This window comes from Apis cerana, linkage group LG15, assembly GCF_029169275.1.
Source record: "Apis cerana isolate GH-2021 linkage group LG15, AcerK_1.0, whole genome shotgun sequence".
NCBI lineage: Eukaryota > Metazoa > Arthropoda > Insecta > Hymenoptera > Apidae > Apis > Apis cerana.
Genome location: NC_083866.1, coordinates 703,148 through 726,006, shown reverse-complemented (window position 1 = coordinate 726,006; position 22,859 = coordinate 703,148). Strand labels below are relative to the sequence as shown.

Genomic DNA, 22,859 nt, shown 5'->3' with positions numbered 1-22,859 from the left:
TAGAGCATGCAAATATTTAACAATATAAATATTTTACGAATTTTCTACTATTTTTTATCTCTTCATCTTGAATACTTTTATTATCTAATCATTTCATCACCATTATTTATGCAACAGATTGAAAAGTAGTGAAATTTTTGCGTTTTACTGCTCGCTTCTTGCATAGAATGGATCAACTATTATATAATATCTTTCGAATGCAAATATTTTATGCTGGATGGATTTTTTATTTACTCTTAAGATTTTGAATGGTTTGATTACATAGTCTAAAATTTTATCCTATTTAAAATTACATGTCGATCGGATTTAGGCAATGTTCTGATATATGAATTATATCAAATTTTATTATCACATATATAATTATAACAATATAATTGTATTAATTAAATTATTATCTATACAAACAAGTTCTGTAAAATGGTGAACTTTTTCTCTCTATCACCTTCAAACAATATCTTTTTCATGTTCTGTTTACAGAGTTATATACGTTTTAGAATACTAAAATCGTAAAATGTTCAAGGTCAATTTAAATGAAAGTCATTTTATATCTATATAAAAAAAATGTTAAAATTTAACTTATTAATAGAAATAAAACTTAGAATAAAACTTATTAACTTATTAATAATATTATAAACTTATAATGTTTTATATAGGATGAAGAATGTATTGTATTAAAAAATATGAAAATAATATTACAAATTATTTGTGCTATCGAATATTTTATTTTTCTGATTTTTACATCTATTTATATCAAACATTTATTATATATAACAAGTTTAAAAAAATAAACATATAAATTAATATTAGTTTTAAAAGATATTTATCTATTTGTTAAGAGCCAACTAGTTTTAATAAATCAAGATTATATTTTATTCCAAATCAATGATTATTTATATATAAATTTTTATTAATGTTTATATATAAAAAATAATATTAATTTATAATATTAATTTTAATATTAATATTAATAATATTAATTTTAAAAAATCTAATATTTAATTTGAATATTTATTTATTAATTGATTTAATTTTGATGAATTAATAAATTAATTTTTAATGAATTTATTTTTGGCATAAAATGGAATTATTGTTCTTTTATACAAACTTTTTGTAGAGAATGTTAATACTCTTCTGAATATATAAAGTATAAAGTAAATAATAGTTTTGTATATTATGTATTCTAAGTATTTTTTAATCTGTTAATAAAATAAATTTAAAAAGATAATTATTTAATCTGATAAACTTTTTCCAATCTTGAAAACATTCATATAGTTTTTAATTTTAATTTTTGTTTTATTGTTTATAATAAGATTTCAAGTTCTGGAAATATATTTGATTTTTATGTGATTTTAAACATTATATACATATATATATATATATTCTTATAATAATATTTATAATTGATGTATCTATTAAATATTTATTAAATCCAAAATAATAAAAATTTTTTATTGAAAGAAAATAATTAGAATATCTTCTGACTAATTTTATTAAATTAAATTTGAATTAATTTGAATGCTAAGGTTATTTACCTTAATTTATAAAATATTATAATATATTATATAATATATTAACATATTATTTACATTTATATATCATATTAAATATAAGGATTATATTAATATTATTTATTCTAGATTTAAATCAACATTTATATTAAATTTATTATATTTTAATTTGTTCTTATTTTATGAAAATGGAAAATATTATATTCTTTAAGTTTTTCTGATTGAAATCTTTTTTTTTAATAATAAAATAAAGCTTTTTAAAAAACTAAAAGTAATATTGTCAAAATTAAAAGAAATCTTTAAATTAAACATTAAAAAAAAATTACTTAAAATAAATTAAATTAAACTAATTTTAAAGAGTAAAATATAATAGTATTTAATAAAAATAATTAATATTTTAATCATTTCATGTATTATTTTATAAGCATTTTATAATACATTATAATTATTTTAATAATACCAATTAAATGTTTTTATTTATTTTAATAATAAATAAGATTTCAATAATAAAAAAAAGTTTAAAAAATTAAAAAAAAGAATATGTAATTTTTTAATAAGACATTTTTCAATTTGAAAATCTAATAAAAGTTCTTATAGAAAATATTATCGCATACATAGAAAGATCTCCATTATTAGCAATCTTAAGCTCATAAACAGAAAATTTAAAGATATTCATAATTTTGAAATGACACAACGTAGTATGGCCAATTAAATAGCAAAATCATATAATTTTACAACGAGGAAAAATTAATTGGAGTATTTTAATTAAATATGTTTTAGATGTTGCAGAATGAGATTTTATGTGCTATAAGAATCTCGTATATCGCATGCATACGATGGTCAGCCTGCGAAAAAGGAAATGAGAAGAAACTGGTAACCAACTACTGTGGTCTACTGCAATTAATTTCTATTAATTAGATCTCGCGTGCACGCTAGAAAGTTATCCGAAACATGATTTATTACGTTGATTCTTGTGTCTCTGTTTTGATGATGATTTAACGATGTGCGTTTTAATTGGATTCGTGATTGTGATTTTTTTTTGTAATTCTACTAATTCATTACTCACTTTTGTATTGTAGTCATCCCAGCTGGAAATAAATAACACTTCGTGAAAATGTTGGAGATTTAATCTTTGTTTCATAAATAGATGTGGATTTTTATGCACTTAAAATATGTAATATTGAATTCTGATAAATAATCTTGAAATATTCAACTCTTAACAAGTACAAGATATATAAAACAATAATGTAGAATATTAAATAAATATTTTATATATACATATACAGTGTAATATATCTTTTATAATGCGAAAAGAAAATCTACATAAGTAGAGATATTTAATATAATTTAATAGATATATAATAAATTAATAGTAAATAAATATATGAAACTTAATATCTAATACGATATATAATAATTGATATACAATATTAGTATTAGTTATTTACAATAACTAATTCATGAATTTTTGTTTATTTTTTATTATTATTTTAGATTTTTTTAAAATTTCTATAAAAATGTATAATATTTAATGAAACAAAGTCTATAATATATTTAAAAAATATCTACAATATAAAAAAAAATCTTATAAAAAAATATCTATAATCTTTTAACAGAAATTCTGAAAATAATATTAAGAAGCATAATATTTAGACATATAATAATATTAATATAAAATATTAATTATCTATATCAATTATCAATTATTCAAATTTTGATTATTCAATAATTGACTATTTTATTGTTTTACAAATTTGATTTTTTTAAACTGATTATTCGAAAAATCACTCATTCAAAAAAAATTGTCTTAAAATTAATTCGAATATTTAATGTTCTATTACAAATATTTTATTTTTTATTTAAAAATAATTTTTAAATAATTTTTAATAAATTTTTAATAAAATTTTTAAATAAAAACAATTTTTAGCAATGATCTTAAGCTCCGCAACTCTTATAGCGTTGACCGCTCTAGTTGGATTCACGTAGAACGTGGGTGCGATTTTTTTTTAACATCGATTTTAATAAGAACAACGATGACGAGACGCTATTATGATGGCTCGAAGACAGTACAGTAAAACCAGATGATAAAGATATGCGCATATACTCTGTTGAACGGGATAGTCGCACGACTTGCGTGTATTTCGCCATTCTAAGAGAGGTCTCTTCTCCGAGATACTGTTACTAAGTATCGTAAAGTTTATTGCAGGGACTTTGCGCACTCTGGTGTTGGGGATGAGTTCATTGTGGATGCCTGGTTTTTAGCCACGTGTCTGGACACTTCACTTCTTTTTTCACTATAAATATGGCTCACCCTCCGAAAGCAGAATCTTTGAATTTATTATCGATCTTACTTATTATTTATTGAATAATTAGAATTTTTTAAATGGAATTTTGAATTATTTCTTTTTATTGAAAATTTTTTATTCGTTGATTAATCTTGTGTTTATTTTGAATTATTGAAAATTATTCTTGTAATTTTTTTATTTATTTAAATTTTTTGAAAAATTTTTTAACTGATTTATTAATTGATTGAAAAATTCGTCTTTTGTTTTTTTTGAATTATTATTATTTTATTTATTAAAAATTATTAAATATTATTATATTTTTTTATTAATAATTTTTCATTTTCTATTTCGAATCTAATTTGAAAATTAAATTTTTTTTATTTAAAATTCTGAAATGTAATTTGTTTTTTCAATCAAAAATTTTTGTCAAAAATCAAAATTTTTTATATCAAAAATTTTTTTTTAATTAGAAATTCTTTTTTGGAATTCAAGATTGAAATATGTTTATTTTTTTCATTTTGTTATATTTTTATCAATTAATAATATGGAAGATATATTTTAATAAAAAGAAAATATGTAAAATATAAAATCTTATATGATAATATGGAATAATAGTTCAACAACTAATAAAATGTTAAACTAATAAAATAGTAAAACAACTAATAATATGTTAAGATGTGCTTTCTTAAATGAAAAAAAAAAAACGAACTTCTCATAAATACATCAAAGATATTTATTTATTATTTTGAAGATAATGAAATCAGCATATTTCTAATTTTCTTTTTATTGAAAATTTTTAATTCTCTAATTAGACATTTAAAGTTCTTCTTATTTACAATATTATTTACAATTGAAAATTGAAATAATGATATTTACTTTCAATTTTCCTTATTGAAAACTTTCATTCATTTTTTATTGATTAGAAATTTAAATTTCCATTTATTTTGAATATAAATTAGAACATCACTTTTTGGATTCATACTTATAAGATTTTCTATGTATCTTCTTTTGTAGAAATATTCTATATGTATAGATTATTTATAAATAATTTTAAATATATATTTTTGAATTATATATATTTAAATTAACAATGAATATATAACTTTAATACAATATTCAATATAAATAATTTTTTTACTCTATTTCACTGAAAATATATTTAGCTTTAATAACAATCTTTTCAGATTTTGACTTATAATTTGTTAGATATCCAAAATATATTGAAATTATATAAATTCTACAAAATAAATTTTGCAAAATAAACTTCATTTTTCATCAATTTTATGTTCTTCAAAATTCAATAATATTACCATAGAATATAATAAATTTTTGCATATACACAAGGCAAATCATAATAAGCCAATAATAAACCATAATATTAATAAACCATAATAATAAATATATAACGTAAAAACAATATATTTTTTTCATCGCGGTTTATTAATTTCGAGACTAAATAAATATGCGAAAAAAAAATTTTAAAAAATTCAAGAAAAATATATTTCTTCTTATTTAGGAACATTGAATCTTTGTTGGTATCCTTGGGAATATAAAATTTCATGCGTCATAAATACAAACGAAGGAGGATGATTAATATTTACATGATATAGGGAATTCTTGAAATTTTTGCGTACATCTTCTTAAGTGGATTTAATTATCATGGCTCCTATTATTTTGTGTTTGATCGTCAAAATTAAATAACGCCTTGGCCTAAATGATTTTAACGTATTACACAGTAACTTTGCATACAAATTACATTTCGCAACTTTTTCATTGTCAATTTTTTGAAAATAAAAAAACTAATAAGATATTAATTACATTTTATGTGTGAAATGGTAATCAGTTAATTAACAAGACCTATTTGATTTTTTTGTAATTATTGAGATAAAAGTCATAATTAAAAATAAATTTATGAAAAATTAAAAAAAATTGAATAGAAATGTTTTTTTTATTTATTTTTATATGTATTTTTAATTTAACATGTTCTTTGCTTGTTTTAAATTTTCATCAATGAATATAATAATTAATAATTTTAATATAATTTTTAATGTAACAGAATTTTTGATGATTGTTATTTGTATTAATATTATTATTATTATTTTATAAATTTATTTTTTTAATAAATTTTCTGTATAATCCAATTACTATAATAAATTAGTTAGCTTAAATTTAATTAATAAAAAAATATTTTCGAATTTTGAATGATGTGCACATATAATTTTTGTTTAATTTCATATTCAATCATTGAAATTAATTTATACTTATGTTAAGAAATTATTTATATTTGTTAAAATTTTTTTCTTAAAAATAAAACATAATAAATAAATAAATATTAAATATCAATCAAATTATAATATTCTCAAATATTTTACATTCAACAAAACTCAAATCAATTGAATTATATTTCTCTATCTCTAAAAAAAACTTAAACTTTAAAATTCAAAAAAAATCTAAAAAATAGAAAAGAAAACAAAAATTAGTATAAGATTTAATTAACGTTTTTAAATACTTTAAAAATATTTTTTAATTGCTTACATTTGAATTTGTAAAAATTTGTAAAATTTGTTATCTTCAATATTCATTTTTTTCCAATATTTTTTTCACAATTTTGAACAAATCAAAATCAATAAATAATTTTAAAAAGTTTGCATATGCACAAAAAAGTATTATATTATATTTACATATGAAATGCTTGTGATGACAAGAGAATATAAAGAAATAGATAAAAGAAATAATGAAATAAATAACCAAACATGTTTAATAGATGCATTCAATACAATGCTAACCAATTTCCAAATAAATTCATTATTATTAACGAATTATCGATTGATTATACTTGAATAAAGAATTTAGAACTTATGGAAGATCATATTGTATACGAAATTATAATAATTAACAGCGTTTAATGAAACCGAAAAGATTGAAAGATGTTGAGACAAAAATATCATATCGATCATAAGTCTGGGCCAGGATAGATTTGATTTTATAATTGATCATATACCTAATTTTCATTTTTCCTTACTTTTATTTTTTTTAATGAAGAATATATATACAAGAAATATATACAAGAATCATCTAAATGAAATATGGTGATATTGTTTATCAGTATCAATTTTCAGAGAATACCAATGTTAAAATGTAAACATTTGTGATTATAATGTTAGATAAAATCTATTTGGAAAAAAACAGAATAAACAGAATTTAATAGAAGATTTTAAACTAATAGATTATGTTATTCATAAAATTGTTTTATACAATATTTCATATATTATTTTTATTTATTTTTATTATTAATTTGTGAAATAATAATATGCCAATTGTTGAAAATTGAAAAATCTTTTGATTTTATTTTTGTTTATAAAAAATTTTATAAAAAGTTCATAAAAATTTAATTTTATTTGTGTTTTACGTATTGTGATATGTTATTGTTTTTTGTTTCAATATAAATTTAATATAATTTATTATAATTTTTGTGTGATCATGATCAATTAATACTACAATTAATACTATATAGATTTTCGCTTCATATTGTTTCTGTATTTTTATAATACCCTATACATATAATAATAAACTATATAATTAATATATATTTTGTATGAAATAAAATTATTTTAATGGACTATCATTTTATTTAACGATATTGAAGATATTATTGTTTCTAAAATTATAAGAAATATTTTGCATATTCTTTTAAAATATATAGGCAATAAAGATAAAATATTCCACAATATATTTCAAAATATACTTTAATTTTATATAATATTTTTTTGTATCATAAAATAAAAGGATATGGTTAATTTTATTTTTTCATTCTGAAATACTAATTAATAGAAATAAATCTTTTTTTCACAATACAGTGATTCGATAACAAAATTAAATTTTAAAAATAAAACAGATTATAGAATATAAATATAAATATTATGTATAGATAATTTTCATACAAATCAATTGTCAAATTCATCATATCTCAAACTTATTATATTTAAAAAAATTTTCTCACAATATTTTTTTTCTTTCAACTTATAATTTATAAAGATAATAAAATAAATTTTAATAAATTTGATTATCAATTGATTGATAAACATAATTTTTTGAATTTTTTAAAAAATTTTAATTTTTAATTTTTACTGAAATTTATATAAAGAAAATATAAAAAATATTTTTATATAAATTATATAATTTTATATAATTCACATAAATATATTTTTATAGAGATTTTCTATATTAACATTTTCTTATATAAATCTAAAAATTGGAATCCATTCTGGAAATATATTATAGAAATACGGATATATACATAAACGTAAACGTATGTTTATTTTATTATTCAATTCAACTTCTATTGATTAATTATCTTAATTTCATTTATTATTACAAATTATTATATATAAAGATTTTTCAAATCTTTATATGTTATATAAAAATATTTTAATCTCTATAAAATAAATTTTGTCACTGACATAAAGAAAAAAATCTTAATTAATTAAAATTTTTAATTTAATTTTTAATTTTTAATTTTTAATTTAATGTAAAATTTAATAATCATTATAATGTCAGTATAATATCAATATAATATCATTGTAATCAATGTAATATCAGTATAATGGTAAAATAATAATTTACAATAATAAATATATAAAAAGTTTTAAAAACATATAAACTGGTTAAAAGATTTATTTTTTACAGATACTAAAAGCTAGAATAAAAAAATAAAATTCTTCTTCTTTTATTTAAATAAAAAAAGTATTATTATAACATATATTACTAATGTATAATTAATGAAAAAAAAATAAAATATGAAAATATTTTACATTATAACTTTATGTGAGAATTAATTTAAAAAATCTATTTTTTCAAAAAATATTTCAAATCTAATCTAGAAATATTCCCATTGAAAAATTAAATACTTTTTAAATTCAGTGTATACAAGAAATCCCAAAAACTAAAATATGAACTAAAAATATATGAATTATTATTTAAGGAGATGGAGATTTTTAATAATAATTTCAAAAAACATTTTTTGTTTGAAAAAATTTTCATTTCGATTTTATTAATAAATTATTGGTAAAAATTTCTTCAATCATAGAGCTCGATTTGTCGAGTTGCATCAATAATGTTGAAAAATGTTCATTTTGTGCAAATTGATAAATCTTATAATTAAATATCTTTATATATTTGACATAAAAATGAAAATTTAATGATACAATTTCAGATTTAAGTTAAGTAGTAAATAAAAAGAATATTTAAAGATTAAATACACGACGGACTCAGATTATGTTGACTTAACCATTAGTTATAACGATGATTTCATTAATCGTGCAAGAACTTAAATAATTAAAAACCTGCTGATAAATAGAAATAGAGAAATGATAAATAGAAATTTAAAAATGGAATCCATAAATCTTTTTTTCAATGAAAATAATGCAATCAGTAGAATAAATCCATTTGAATAACTATTACAGATTATTAAAGAACAATAATCTTCTATAAATCGAAATAAAATATAATAAAGAAAGTTTATTTTTAATTTTCTGTAATTTATGCTCTTTCTGTACAAAATCAAATATTCATATTTTTCTATTGACTTAACGAATCTAATAATATTTTGTTCATAGAAATCGCTTGCATATGATGAACACAACTTTCTAACACAAGTTTGGATATGCAATTTGTTTATTCAATTCAGTTTATTCAATGACCGAAACAAAAGTTTTTATAAACAAAAATGTTGTTTGAAATTATTTTAAAAATTTTCAATGAAAGAATCCAAATTTTTGAGACATTTTGTATATCTTGTGTTTAAAATAAATCATAAAAAAAATTCGTGCATTGATAAAATACTGTGTTGCAAAAAAAACCTAATTGGTCGCCATAGAATTATTTCTTCAATGAAAAAAAAGATTAATGACTATATTTAAAAACATATGATTAACGCAATATTCGCTGTTTCTTTTGAATATATGATTTCTAGAAGATGGAAAAAATAAATCGAACAATCGGAACGAGAATACTTTCATATCGAGTTTATTGGATTTTCGTAGCATCTCGAGAGCACGAAACGGATGTGTTCAACACAATTCAATAGAACTTTTTTTTTTACGATGTAATACAATGCAGTTAACAGATTTAGAAAATAGAAACCCTTTTCTTTGGGAAAAAGAAATTTTATTTCGGCCAATGTCTTGAAATTCATGGATCATATATAAATTCAATGATCGAAGATATTAAAGATTGATTTTAAGAATAAGATTATATAAAATTGAAGATATGTGGCTAAAGAAAAAATGCAAGAATTTCAATACGCAATTTTTTAAATGAATTAGTTAAAAAGTTGGTATTCCTTTTGTTTTTTTTTTTAATACAGAGAGAATTTTTATAAACAATCTATACATATCTGGAAAGATATATATAATATTTGTGAAAATCAAAACTGGTAAACGATTTTAAATATTGCACAAACTGATACTGTTCGAAAAACCATTTACTACCGTAAGACTATATATTCGTTTATATTATGAGCTTTAAATGAATGATGATACTTTGACTCTTTGCAGGTAACTAATAATTCTAACTGTATTTTGATGTACACTTTATCATCGAATTCTATCTTCTATTCTCTTCTCTTTCTATTCCTATATTAAGTTTATTGTAAGACTATCGTGAGCCTTGGTTTTTTCTTCAATTCTTGCTTTTCGGAAAAAATACACATAAAGAGGTGGTTAAAGGAATGGTCGCGTTGGAAGCCTCGAAGGATGAGCTGTTGCGGGGTTGCGTCGCAGCGCGTGAGGATCAGGATCTTTGTGCACACTTCCATGACGTGCAATATGGCTCGTGAAATGACCATTGCTGTGATTCCTTTGTTTAAATTAAAGATCTGGAAAATGTTAGAAAAACCATGTCTAAAATTTATTATTAATATTCATAAATTATTGTCAAGTTATTGAAAGTATTCGAAAATATAGGCTAGATTACCCAACCGTTTTGAAGCCCTGTTCTTAACAGAATGCGTTTAATTTTCATAAAAAAAGATAGAATAAAAATAGCAATTGTTATATTTATTAAGAATATTATAAGAATCTTTTATTTTTTCTTTTTTTTGTCTTTTATTTTTTTCTTTTTTTTTGTCTTTTATTTTTTCTTAAAATATTATATTTTATTTTTATTAATTATTTTTATTAATAAAAAATTTCATATATAAAATATATCATTTCTTCGTATATAAAATGTTTAAAACAATTCTAAATAATATTAAAATAATTAAAAAAAGCTCTAACTATGTTCTAAAAAATCTCTAATCACAATCATTTTGATAAACATTTATAATCTTTGTAATTATAATATGATTATCATGAAAAATCTTACTGAATTTATTATATGTATATACAATCCGATTTATCACATAAATTTCATGATGAAATATTATCGTGTGAAAAAGATGTTAAGTCATTGAGGTGATGCTACGAGGACAATGCCATTTTTGAGAGAATTTCGAAAATTCTTGAAATTGTATATTTGTTATAAAAAATTTTGTTATAAACTTTGGCATGATTGGAATATGAACATAATCTTGGGATTTGAGGTGATATTTTCCAGCTATGTCAATATCAACAACGATGAACATTATCCTATTTGAGAATTATTACAAATATTTCCGGATCAGAGTCCAAACAGCGAACTCTGTGAATAGCATATAGTTTCTTAGTGTGATTCTAAAAATTTTCCTTAGATTGAGGATTTGAATTACTCAATCAGGGAGCTAGTCTGATGGTATTGGTCCTATTCGATCGAGATGAACAAAGAGGATTTTAGAGGATACGAACGTTTGAGAAGAACTTTTTGAACACCAAAATTTTATAAAATTGTTTAAACCTTAAATCTCTTTCGAAATCAGAACTTTATAATCCTAGAACTTTTTATTTTAGAATCTTCGAACTTTTTATTTTAGAATTTTTCGAACTTTTGAACTTTGTAATCTCGAAGGAACAGAATTTTAAAACATTGTGAATTTAGTGATAAATATAAATCTTCATTACTATAAAATTTGCTCTTAATTTTAGAAAAGAAGAACTTTGTTAACAGCGAACTTTGTCATAAATTAATTTTATCATTATATAACATAGTTCTAAGAACGAATTAAAACTAATATTTTGGTCCTTCGAGCCGAATTTTGATATTAACCAAAAATTTAAAAAAAACTGTAAAGTGTAAAATTTGTGCCATTAAATCTGTCGTACTCTTAGTTCAACACAAGAATTTTCAAAATATATTTAAGATTGCTATTTGCTACTGTAATCAAGTGCATCATTTGTTCATTCTGCCAGATGCTTAATTTTTAAGGACGCTTGCATTCTATCAAACTACAGATCAACTCTGAGATATCTTCAATGTAAGAACATATCGTCTTGATCATTTCAACTTCTTTTTCTGTAAATCTTTTCTACTAAAACTATATGGAAATGTCTCAGTAGAAAATGCGCCTCGTGCAAATTTACGTTGATTTGCTTCAAGTTTTATTTCGATTGAACTTTGGGTTTACCTTCACGCTTAAGATTCGATTAAATAAAATAATTCCAGTTTTTGAAGCCTTTTATACAATTCAAAAGGCTATAAGAAAGATAAAAAATATGGAATTAGAAACAGCTTATGTCACAGTATGAAATGAATTTGAAAACTTGTATTGCAAGATGTCAAGAATTTTATAAATCAATGGTAATGACTTAATTCTGTTCAGATTGTATCTATTGGCGTATTTATATCTATAGTATCAAATAGTACATATTGCAAAATTAGTAACAATAGAATTATTAACATTCGAAACTAATTATTGAATTACAGATACACAATCAAGTCACACAATCAAGTTAATATACAACAATGACGTACTGACAAACATTGAAAAATTCCATTACTTTAATTTTTCTTTACAAAACGTTGAAGCAAGAGTTAAATAATCTTTCGATGTTTTCAAGAGTAATTACATGGTTAATTGTAACTATGGATTTAAAAAAAATTACTGAAACAAAATCATATATACTTTGGAATTTTTCCTGTATTGAATAAAGAATTATTTTATGATCCGTAAATCTGTAAACTACTACTAGAACATTATTATTATTCATTTAATCAAATTAATCAAATAACAAAATTATAAGCAATGACGAACAGAAAGCGGACTCAATCGATTATAATTAGAGGCAATAAATTATTGCATTTAAGAAAATTTTTAGAAATGCAATAGATACGATTTAGAAAGGATAATTATAGAAAAATTATACCATAAAATTCCTGTAATTTTTTTGCAATAAATCGCACAGTTTTTTGCAGTGTAAAAAGTTTAAAAGATTAATTCCAAGCACACAGATCGCGTAGGTAAAATAATTATAAATAATAACAATAAAAAATAAGCACGAGTTTTAATTATCTAAGTACTGGACATCGTAATAAGAAATGTATGATTCTTGTAAAACATCAAACATTATACTTGTGCATATCAAACATAGTAACAACAATAGAATACGAATTGATCCCGTAACAATAACTGTATCTCCGTCTTCGATAAACAAAGAGACAACGAACAAGACGTAAATGACAAAACCTATATCTCTATTACATTTTTCACAATTAATTAGCGGATTTTGTTTATTTATTTTGTAATTTTATTTATAACGGTAGTGATTATAAGGAATCAGCACAGAGTGCAAGCATGAGTACAAAGCATTGTTAGATTCGGATTTTTTTTGTAATTAATGCAATAGCAAAAATTTGATTTACCTTGTACTAATTCAAACATATACGTTATGGGAATTGGAGATTCCGCGCGCGGATAGCAATACAGTATATAAAAAAAAAATAAATGAGTTGTCAGATAGTCAGTAGATTGTCAGTAGATAAATTTAGCACAGTAGAAACACATTCATACTGCAACATATTGATAACAAATGGATGGCTTTATAGATAAACAAAACAATCTTGATAATAACTCAAATAATAAAAATTCTGAATTCAACGAACTGAAATTAATTAAGAAACATTTTATAAGATATAATATTTATAAGAAGCAAGAATGTTTCATCAAGAGGTTCGCTTAAAAAAACAAAAAATAATTCAAAAGATTTAGACAAAAGAATATCATCATCAAAAATTATCATGCAAAATATAACGGATAAAAAACAAAAAAATCATATTTTTTCCAATCGAAAATTGAATGATGTGATTTTTTGAAGATCTCAAAGTTTATAATTGGATTAATGGCGACATTGTGTTGAAACGAACCAACGCTTATTGAAGGAATATATATAATGGCCATGAACAAGGAAATCTTTTGCGGAAAGAACATAATTCTGTAATATTAAAATTGATAATAAAATGGAATTCTTTTAAATTTTAAGAACATTTATCGTACTTATTTCTATATACGAATTCGTATATGAATCCAATGAAATATTAATCACAATGTACTGTATTTAATATATTTATTTTTGCACATATCTGGATTTTTCAAGGGATTTTTCAATTGAACTGCACTTGAACTTCAAATAATAGTTTTTCCTATAAACAATTTTATCTAAAGATTTCTTTCAGAAGAGCTTTCGTATAAGGAACACAATAGATTACCGCGTTATACATTTCTGTATCCTTTGTGATATGATTTAGTTTTGATTTACTTTCTCAAATAAGTATATAGGATCGCACTTACTTGAGAACACATAATTACCTTGACTTTTTTCGATTTATTGGATAAGAGTTATGCCATGATATTTATTCGGATAATGGGACTAATTTTGAGGTACGAAATGAATTAACATTATGAGTTAAATTTAAAAAACTCATCTTGAATAAAGAAAGGAATTTAAAAATAATTTCTTATAAATAAAATAGCATCTTTCTTTGTGCACCTTATTTCGAATTTGTGGGAGAGGATTATAAATTCGGCGAAATTGTACTTGAAACAAGTTATCGGGAATATTATCGGGGATAGCGATATTAACATATGAGGAGCTATATACTATCTCGATATACTGTCTCATACAGGTAATAATCCTTAATTCCTATCCTCTAAGTTCTTTATCATTCAATCCCGATGATATTCTTGATCACTTCCTAGTCGATGATTCATTCTGCGCATTTGAATATGACCTACAAAATCTAATAAAAAATAAATTGTACAGATTTTAGATCCAGTAAAATATACAAGATTTTTGAAGGTGATTGTAGAATGAGTACCTGAATCAACTACGACAACGTAATAACGACATACGATAACGGTTGGCAAAATTTGTGATGAACGATGATGATTATCTAAAAAGAACTACATTCTAATTGGAATCATCCTAAGGGACGAAATCACTAAAGTAACAACAATTAGAATGATTGATGGATTAGGGTTGTCATTCATAAGGATGCTAGTCCATGGTTATTGGCTGCTTGTGTGCTTCACTGAAGATTCGTGATTTCATGAGATAAGCATGATGGGAATTTTGGAAAATAGGATTATTTTGATAGAACTTTTTTGATCATAGAACTTTTTGAATCTTTCAAAATCAGAATTTTTGTATTCTCAGAACTTCTTAAATCTTCTAACTTTATATTTTAAGATCTTCTGAACTTTTGAACTTTGTAACCTCGAACGAACAGAATTTTAAAATCTTGTGAATTTAGTGATAAATGTAAATCTTCATTACTATATGAATTTTACTTTTCATTTTATAATAATGAACTCTATTATTTTATAATAAAATTTTGTTAATGATGAACTTTATAGTAAATTAATTTTATTATTATATAATAATTAAAATTAAATATAGTTTTAGGAATGGGTTAGAGATAACATAATAAAAAATAAATATAATAATAAAAATAATATAAGTAGATAAACATCGTTTATTCTGATTTAACGCAATGTTTAGATACAAAATGTTTCAAATATAACAAATATATTATAAATTATGATTCAAATTTATTATATTTTCTTTTCTATTTTTTATTATTTCCGACACATAAATAACATCTAAAAGAAACTTATAACAAGCAATAAAAAAAATCATTAGCAGTGTAATTATATAAAGATGATAAGGCAAAAGAATGCATTATTTCTAATAGAATAGAATAATTAGAACATTTCTAATTAAATTTATAATGTGTATATATATATAAAAGTATTCGTTTTGATGCAAAGTACATTACATTCTAAATGAGATGACAACATAATGATAAGTGAAAAATGAGAATATCCTGTTATCCCTATACTATTCTCATATCCTCTTTTTCTTTTATCCTATTTTTTATAATAGCTTTTTGTATAATAGCTTATAATAGCAATATAAATAAATGATATATTCAGGAATCAATTAAGAAATAAAAATATAATACGATAGAAAAGATTTATTCGATTAGATTTTTTTCCAAATAAAAAATTGCCGATTAATCACTGAAATAAATAGAATTTATTATATGAGATGAGAAATAGATGACTTGAATATCTTGACTGTTACATGCAACATTTCAGTTGCAAGACAAATTGGCGAGACCGATTCCTATTTTGTCATGAGAAATCGCGGATATCTTTCCCCAGACAAACTTACTCTAGAGTTTCTCTCTTCAAGAGAAGTGTATAAATCCTGATTGCGTCTTTTCTGCGTTTGATCAAACGATTGCCAATCATCGATTTGGTCGATTTGAAATATGTAACCGACAATCACACCATTCAGAGAATATCATTACCTGTTTCTACAATTGAATAGCTCGAGATCTGTAATAATTATTATTAATTTTACTATAATAATTACTATTATTATTGCACATTACGCAATTACAAAACTAGATTTATATAATAAATTTTTTAATAACTAAAATAAATCAAACCATTATTTATTTTATCACTATAATAACTAATTTATAAAATTATTAATTATCAATTATTATATCAAGTATTGTATTGTAATTACCAATTAATATAGATTAAACAAATTTTTTTCAATTAATTGTTTTTTCTTTTTTAATGTTAAGTTAAAGTAATAATTTTATAGTCTTTTTTTAATTTTCATAAAATTGTTACATATAGATCTGTTTTCTTTTGTCATAAGATTCTTATTTAATAAAATGATAAATAAAATTATTAATATATAAAAAATATTAAAAATTCTACAAAATCTATAATTTTAAGAAACTATGAATAAGATTGAAAGAAAAATAACTATTCAAATTAAATAATTATATATGCTATATGTATGTATATAAATATTATTTTTATATTTTTTAAAAAAATGCATTTTTCCACTGAATTTTTTAATTATATTAACATTTTTTTCTTTACTTATAATGAGTACATAAAGTAGAAATTAGAATTGCTAAATATTATTTGTTCATTAAGTTATTCTATTACATAAGAACAGAAACTATAAGAGTCATTTATAAAAATGACTATATTATTAAATAGATATTCAGAAAGATTATAAAATATTAAATATCTACTTTTGCATATGATTTAAGTACTTATTTACATTGCAATTCTTATATTGAATCATAATGAAAGAACAATTTTAAAAACAATTTTCAATTTTATGAATTGATTATCACATATATTTTGAATTTTAAAGCGCGAAAAATAAAAAAAATAAAAAATCGAATAAATGTGAAAAATTTTTTTATGAAATTTTCTTATTCAAAATATGCATGAATATTATTTAGAAATTTTTAATTTTATTTTTAAGTATAAATAAAATAATGTTTTTATTAAAATTTTATTTTTCAATATTATAATCTATGACGTCATGAATACCTCTAGTTATTATTGTATTTCTATTTTTAGACATATTCTTACTTTTTTTAGTTATTTCCGTTTCGCAATCCTTTTAATTATAATTTTATTTAACATTAATTTTTAAAAATTTATTATTATCTTCTAAACATGTCCCTTAAAATGTTTATATAATAATATTTCTTACTATTTATTTGAATCATTGAATATTAAATTGATTAAAATTTAATTTTGATTAAAAAACTTATTGATTTTGTTAATTTATTTTAGATAAATATATTTTCTTTTTTTATAACTGCTAAAATATAAATTGTAAAAAGACATGTTGTTGAAAGAATTGGTTGTTTCAAATTATTTTTTATAACAAATATATCTTTATAATAATAAATTTGCTAGATACTAATAGTTTCACTTAATTATTTATTTTAATTATTTATCTTCTTTTATTACATTTTCTATATTGATTATATAGCAAATTTATAAACTATAAAATTATAAAATTTATTTAAACTATAATTTATAAATTATAATAATAATAATGAAGATATATAATATTTAATAATTAAAATTAAAAAAAAATAAATATTAAAATAAATTGAAATACTATATTAAGATACTATTTAAAAAAAAAAACTAGTATTCTTACATTTTTATATTTTAATATTGTGTTGATTTAAATTGTAATTGTAAAGATTAATTGAGTATTGTTTTTCTTTAATAAACATTGCAATATGCAATTTCTGCATGATAAATATAAAATCAATTAGAGTAAAAAAACGCGATAATTTTTTATTAAGTTTAAAAATTTTGAATTTAAAAGTTTTGATATTCTATTAGTAAATTGATTTTTTTGTCATTTAAATTTAAAGAATTTTATTATGATACGTACTTAAGTTATATTCTGAATTATATTTTATATAATATATAATATTATATTATATAATATTATAATAATTTGATATTTTTCACGAGTTTTATGGCATATTGAAATTTAAATATTTAATAGTTTATAATTATATTTATATTTATTATATTTATAAATTTAATTATATTATAATTTAATAATTATTTCATAGAATAAAATGAAATAAAATCAGTTACACAAATTAAATTATGAAATAGTTTTTTTTTAAATAATTAAAATAAAATTAATAATTTAAAATAAATTAATATTTATCAAAATGAATTAAAATAACTTTTTTTATTATATTTTGAAATAACAGAAGAAAAAGTTTTGTAGTTCCATTTTATTTTATATTTCTTTAAAAGATATTTTATCCTCATTCATTTTTCCCACGTATTTATAAATGAATATTTTCAAAAAATTGTATTTTCTCTTTAAATTAAATAATTTTCATTTCTTAATTTTATAAAGTTTAATTAAAACCTTCATCTTTCAAAATTTTCTTTACCATTTGATTTTTTACTACCAGTTAAAAATAGATATTTGATTTAAAAGTGCTAGATTTAAAAATACTAGATTTTGTCTCATATTTTCTATATTAAAATAATTTAAAATAATTTGAAATAATTAAAATCAACATTTCTATTTTTTGATTGCATTCATATTATTATTCTCAAGTTTTCAAAATAACTCTGAAAAAAACAGAAAAAAGTTCTCATCCATCTTACTTTATATTCTGTAATCTCAAAATTTCTTCCGTATTTCTATTCTCCACTTCTAATCAAAGAAAATTTCCAGTAGTCTCGTACCACAATGTTCATTATCGACGGATTGATCCATTCAATTTTGATATTAAATCAAAGTTATAAATCCTATGATCAATAATGCAACATTGTGTTTAGTGAGAAATCATCAAATGCAATGAATTCAATTTCCATTCATTGAAATAATATAATCGTCGTTATGCATCATAGATGTATGTTTGATTATGTCTCATGATCCTCGAATCGGATTTTTTTGATACATGATCGAGAAATTAGCAGTAGAACGATAAATTAAATGGATGTACATGTCGAGGAAGGAAGTCGTTTTGCATTGAAGATTTCCTGAGTAATTTTATGCCAATTTGTAGATACTTATAGCTTATACTTAAAACTGTGTTCAATTCGCTGAGTTCTTGATAGAAATGTTGTTGTACATACGTATTACTTGTTTAAGTAATTCGCCATGACGCTTTGAATAAGTGGAAATGATGAGATTTGAAAAGCGGAGTCGAGTGTTACTTGATTTCTTCAGTTAACTGAATTATGTGCTATTTCTTTAGGCTATTTTTACAATTGATAAAAAATTTGGAAAAGATAACTTATTTTTTGATGAAATTTAATATTTTTTGAATTGTATAATATAAGAAATGAAATATATATATAATAAATTACATGGATTTAATTATGCAGAAGTAAAAATTATATATACATTAGGTATTATATATATATATATATATATATATATACATAAGATACATTAAGATATGTTACAAACATGTATGCAGTATATTATTATTATATATATATTATTAATATAAATTATATTATTATTATTATAATACTGCATGTTTAAAACATATTTTAATGCATATTTTAATATAATAAAAGTAATGCATTAATATCAAAAAGTATGATACATTACATATACTTATATATACTTTTATTGTTTAAGTAATCATTATTTTATTATATTTTATTTTTAAAATATTTTATATCTGAAAATATTTAATTAATAAGTGATAATTATTTTATGTAATTAAAAAAATTTTTGGAAAAAAAAATATTTTTTAGCATATTATTTTTAATTAATTTTGTTTTATCTATAATTTGTTTTATTTGTATTATATTATTATCTATATTTCCATAATAATTATTATTCAATTTTTCAATTTTTTTTATTATATTTATTTATAATACATTATTAGAAATAGTATTATATAATATTACTTTTATATTATAATTTATATTTATAATTTTTTATTTATAATTTTATAATATTTATAATATTAAATTTTTCAATGTAATATTCTTTTAGAAAGTTCTTTAATCATATATTTAAATTTTATAATCAAATATTTAAAAAACTTAAAAATTTTTTTAAAATAACAAATTAATGAAATTGTAATGAATGAAATGAAACTTAAAATCATTTTTTATCATTGTTGAATAATTCAATAAATTTTAATACAATGTGATTAAATAATTTTTTAAATAAAAAATATTTAAAAAAACAAGTTGGATATAAAATAGAAATACATTAATTTGGAATTTGAAGTTATTTATATTTTAATTAAAATTATTAATTATAAATTTAGAAATAATTATTATAATTTCAACAAAATTTCATAATCAGAATAACTTCATAATTGTTGCACGATAGGAATTGGAATACTTCAATCAGAATAATGCATAAGTTTCTTCTCTGGAAAAATAGATATTGTATTGTGAGAATAGATAAGTTTTCTTTGATTTTACTTTTTTTTGGATGGAAAATAAGAGAGAGAGAAAGGGAGAGGGGAAGAAAGAGAGAGAGGGAGGAGAGAGAGAGAGAGAGAGAGAGAGAGAGAGAGAGAGAGAGAGAGAGAGAAATATTTCTTATGAATGAGATAAAAAAAAATGTTCATGTTTTGTTTTAGATGTGTATCTTAAGTTTAAAGATATATACATATTTAAAATTGGAATTGTTTAAATAATTTCACAAAAGTTAATCAAGTACTATTATATTCCAGTAATATAAAGTAATATAAAGTATAAATAAAATGTAATATATTATTTAAACTATATATCAATATAATATCAATATAAAAACTATATAATATTTTTAAAATTTTATTATATTTATATTATTGTATAATATTATTATACAATATATATATTTTATATATATAATTTTATTATTAATATAATTATATATAATAATTATATATTTAATAATATATAATTTTATTATATATTATTATATATATTTATTATATTTATTTATTATAAAATTTGTATAACAATATAAAAATAATTTTTGTATGTGTTTTCAATTAAATTATGTTTAAATTATCTAAGAAGATCAATCTGAAAAAGATATATTTTAATATTATAAATTATAACATATATTATTCAATATTGTATTAAAATTTCTTCTGCTCTTTCTATACAAAATTATAAAATTCGTCTCAGGTTTCAATATTATGTTATAATCAAAAGTTTTCAGAATATGATTAGACTTCTTTATAATATTTAACTGTAGCTGAAACGAAAAGACAAGAGTATATTAAATAAGATTAAATATAAGAAAGAGAGATAGTATTCTTTTTTATTTTTAATATAGAAAATAACATAGAAAAAAATCAAATAGTATTCAAATAAAAAAATAATTTTATAATATAATCGGTTTTATAATCTTTCGATATATTGCGAAATATTTTATAAATTTTTAAAATAAATCCTATTTTAATTAAAATATAATATAATCAATCAATATAATCAATATAATCAAATATAATAATTATCAATAATTACTTATCAATTCATTTATATATATATATATAAAATATAAATAATTGAGAACTATACGCTATATATAAAAATTTTACAAAGAATTTGTCCAATAAATCATCGATATTGAATATTGAATATTGAATATTCATTTATATCGTTTATTTAAAACATATAGAATATATAATATAATATAAATTATATATTTCTATAACAATAGACAATAGTTAGAGAAATTTATAACTATAAAACAACTATTTAAAATTACGATATAACGATATAATGATAAAACTATTTAAAATTCGAAAAACATGTTCAAAGAATAAATTATTCGTTATATATATATATATATATATATATATATATATATATATATATATATATATATGTGATATTGATACGAGGAACTGATGAAATAATATATGGTTTATGGTAATCGAGCGATTAGGCATTCTAGTCGATTTCACGAGAGGATTTGCACGCTCGCTAATTTAGTATTTGCGTGCAATAAATTAACGAGTTTGTAAGATGTTTTTAAAGATGTTTCGTTGTCACAGTGTCAAACGAAGCACATCGATTAATGTTACGCTTCGAAGTGATGGTTTCTTGAGATGCTTTTCAATTCGTTGCTAAGATTGTTGCAAATGAAATGCATGATTTCATAAATATAGTAAATTCATTCAAAATTTATTAATAATTCTATTAAATAATATTTATTACATGTTAAGTTAGAGTGAATGGATTAAAAAGAAATTCTTTAATAATAAATATTTTATTAATTATTTTATTGCGAAAATGAAATAACTGATATTAAATTCAAGAATTTTAAAGTTCGATATAAAATGATAAAAGCTTTGAAGAAAGTTATATTAA

At 20.1% G+C, this 22,859-nt stretch overlaps 1 protein-coding gene and 1 long non-coding RNA gene across 3 annotated transcripts in view; one reads left to right on the top strand and one right to left on the bottom strand.

Annotated features, from left to right (window-relative positions):
* Positions 1–2,623, top strand: part of LOC107996040 (ras-related and estrogen-regulated growth inhibitor-like) — a 233,704-nt gene extending 231,081 nt beyond the window's left edge. For both annotated transcript variants that reach the window (XR_009832780.1, XR_009832781.1), the window contains one exon: positions 2,289–2,623. The gene's annotated coding sequence lies outside the window, so the exon portion shown is untranslated. The remainder of the gene's footprint in view (positions 1–2,288) is intronic.
* Positions 2,624–9,936: 7,313 nt separating this feature from the next.
* LOC133667359 (uncharacterized) overlaps positions 9,937–22,859 on the bottom strand; it is a 308,746-nt gene continuing 295,823 nt past the window's right edge. Inside the window, exon 5 of the long non-coding RNA XR_009832783.1 lies at positions 9,937–10,667. This is a non-coding gene — a long non-coding RNA (uncharacterized LOC133667359). The remainder of the gene's footprint in view (positions 10,668–22,859) is intronic.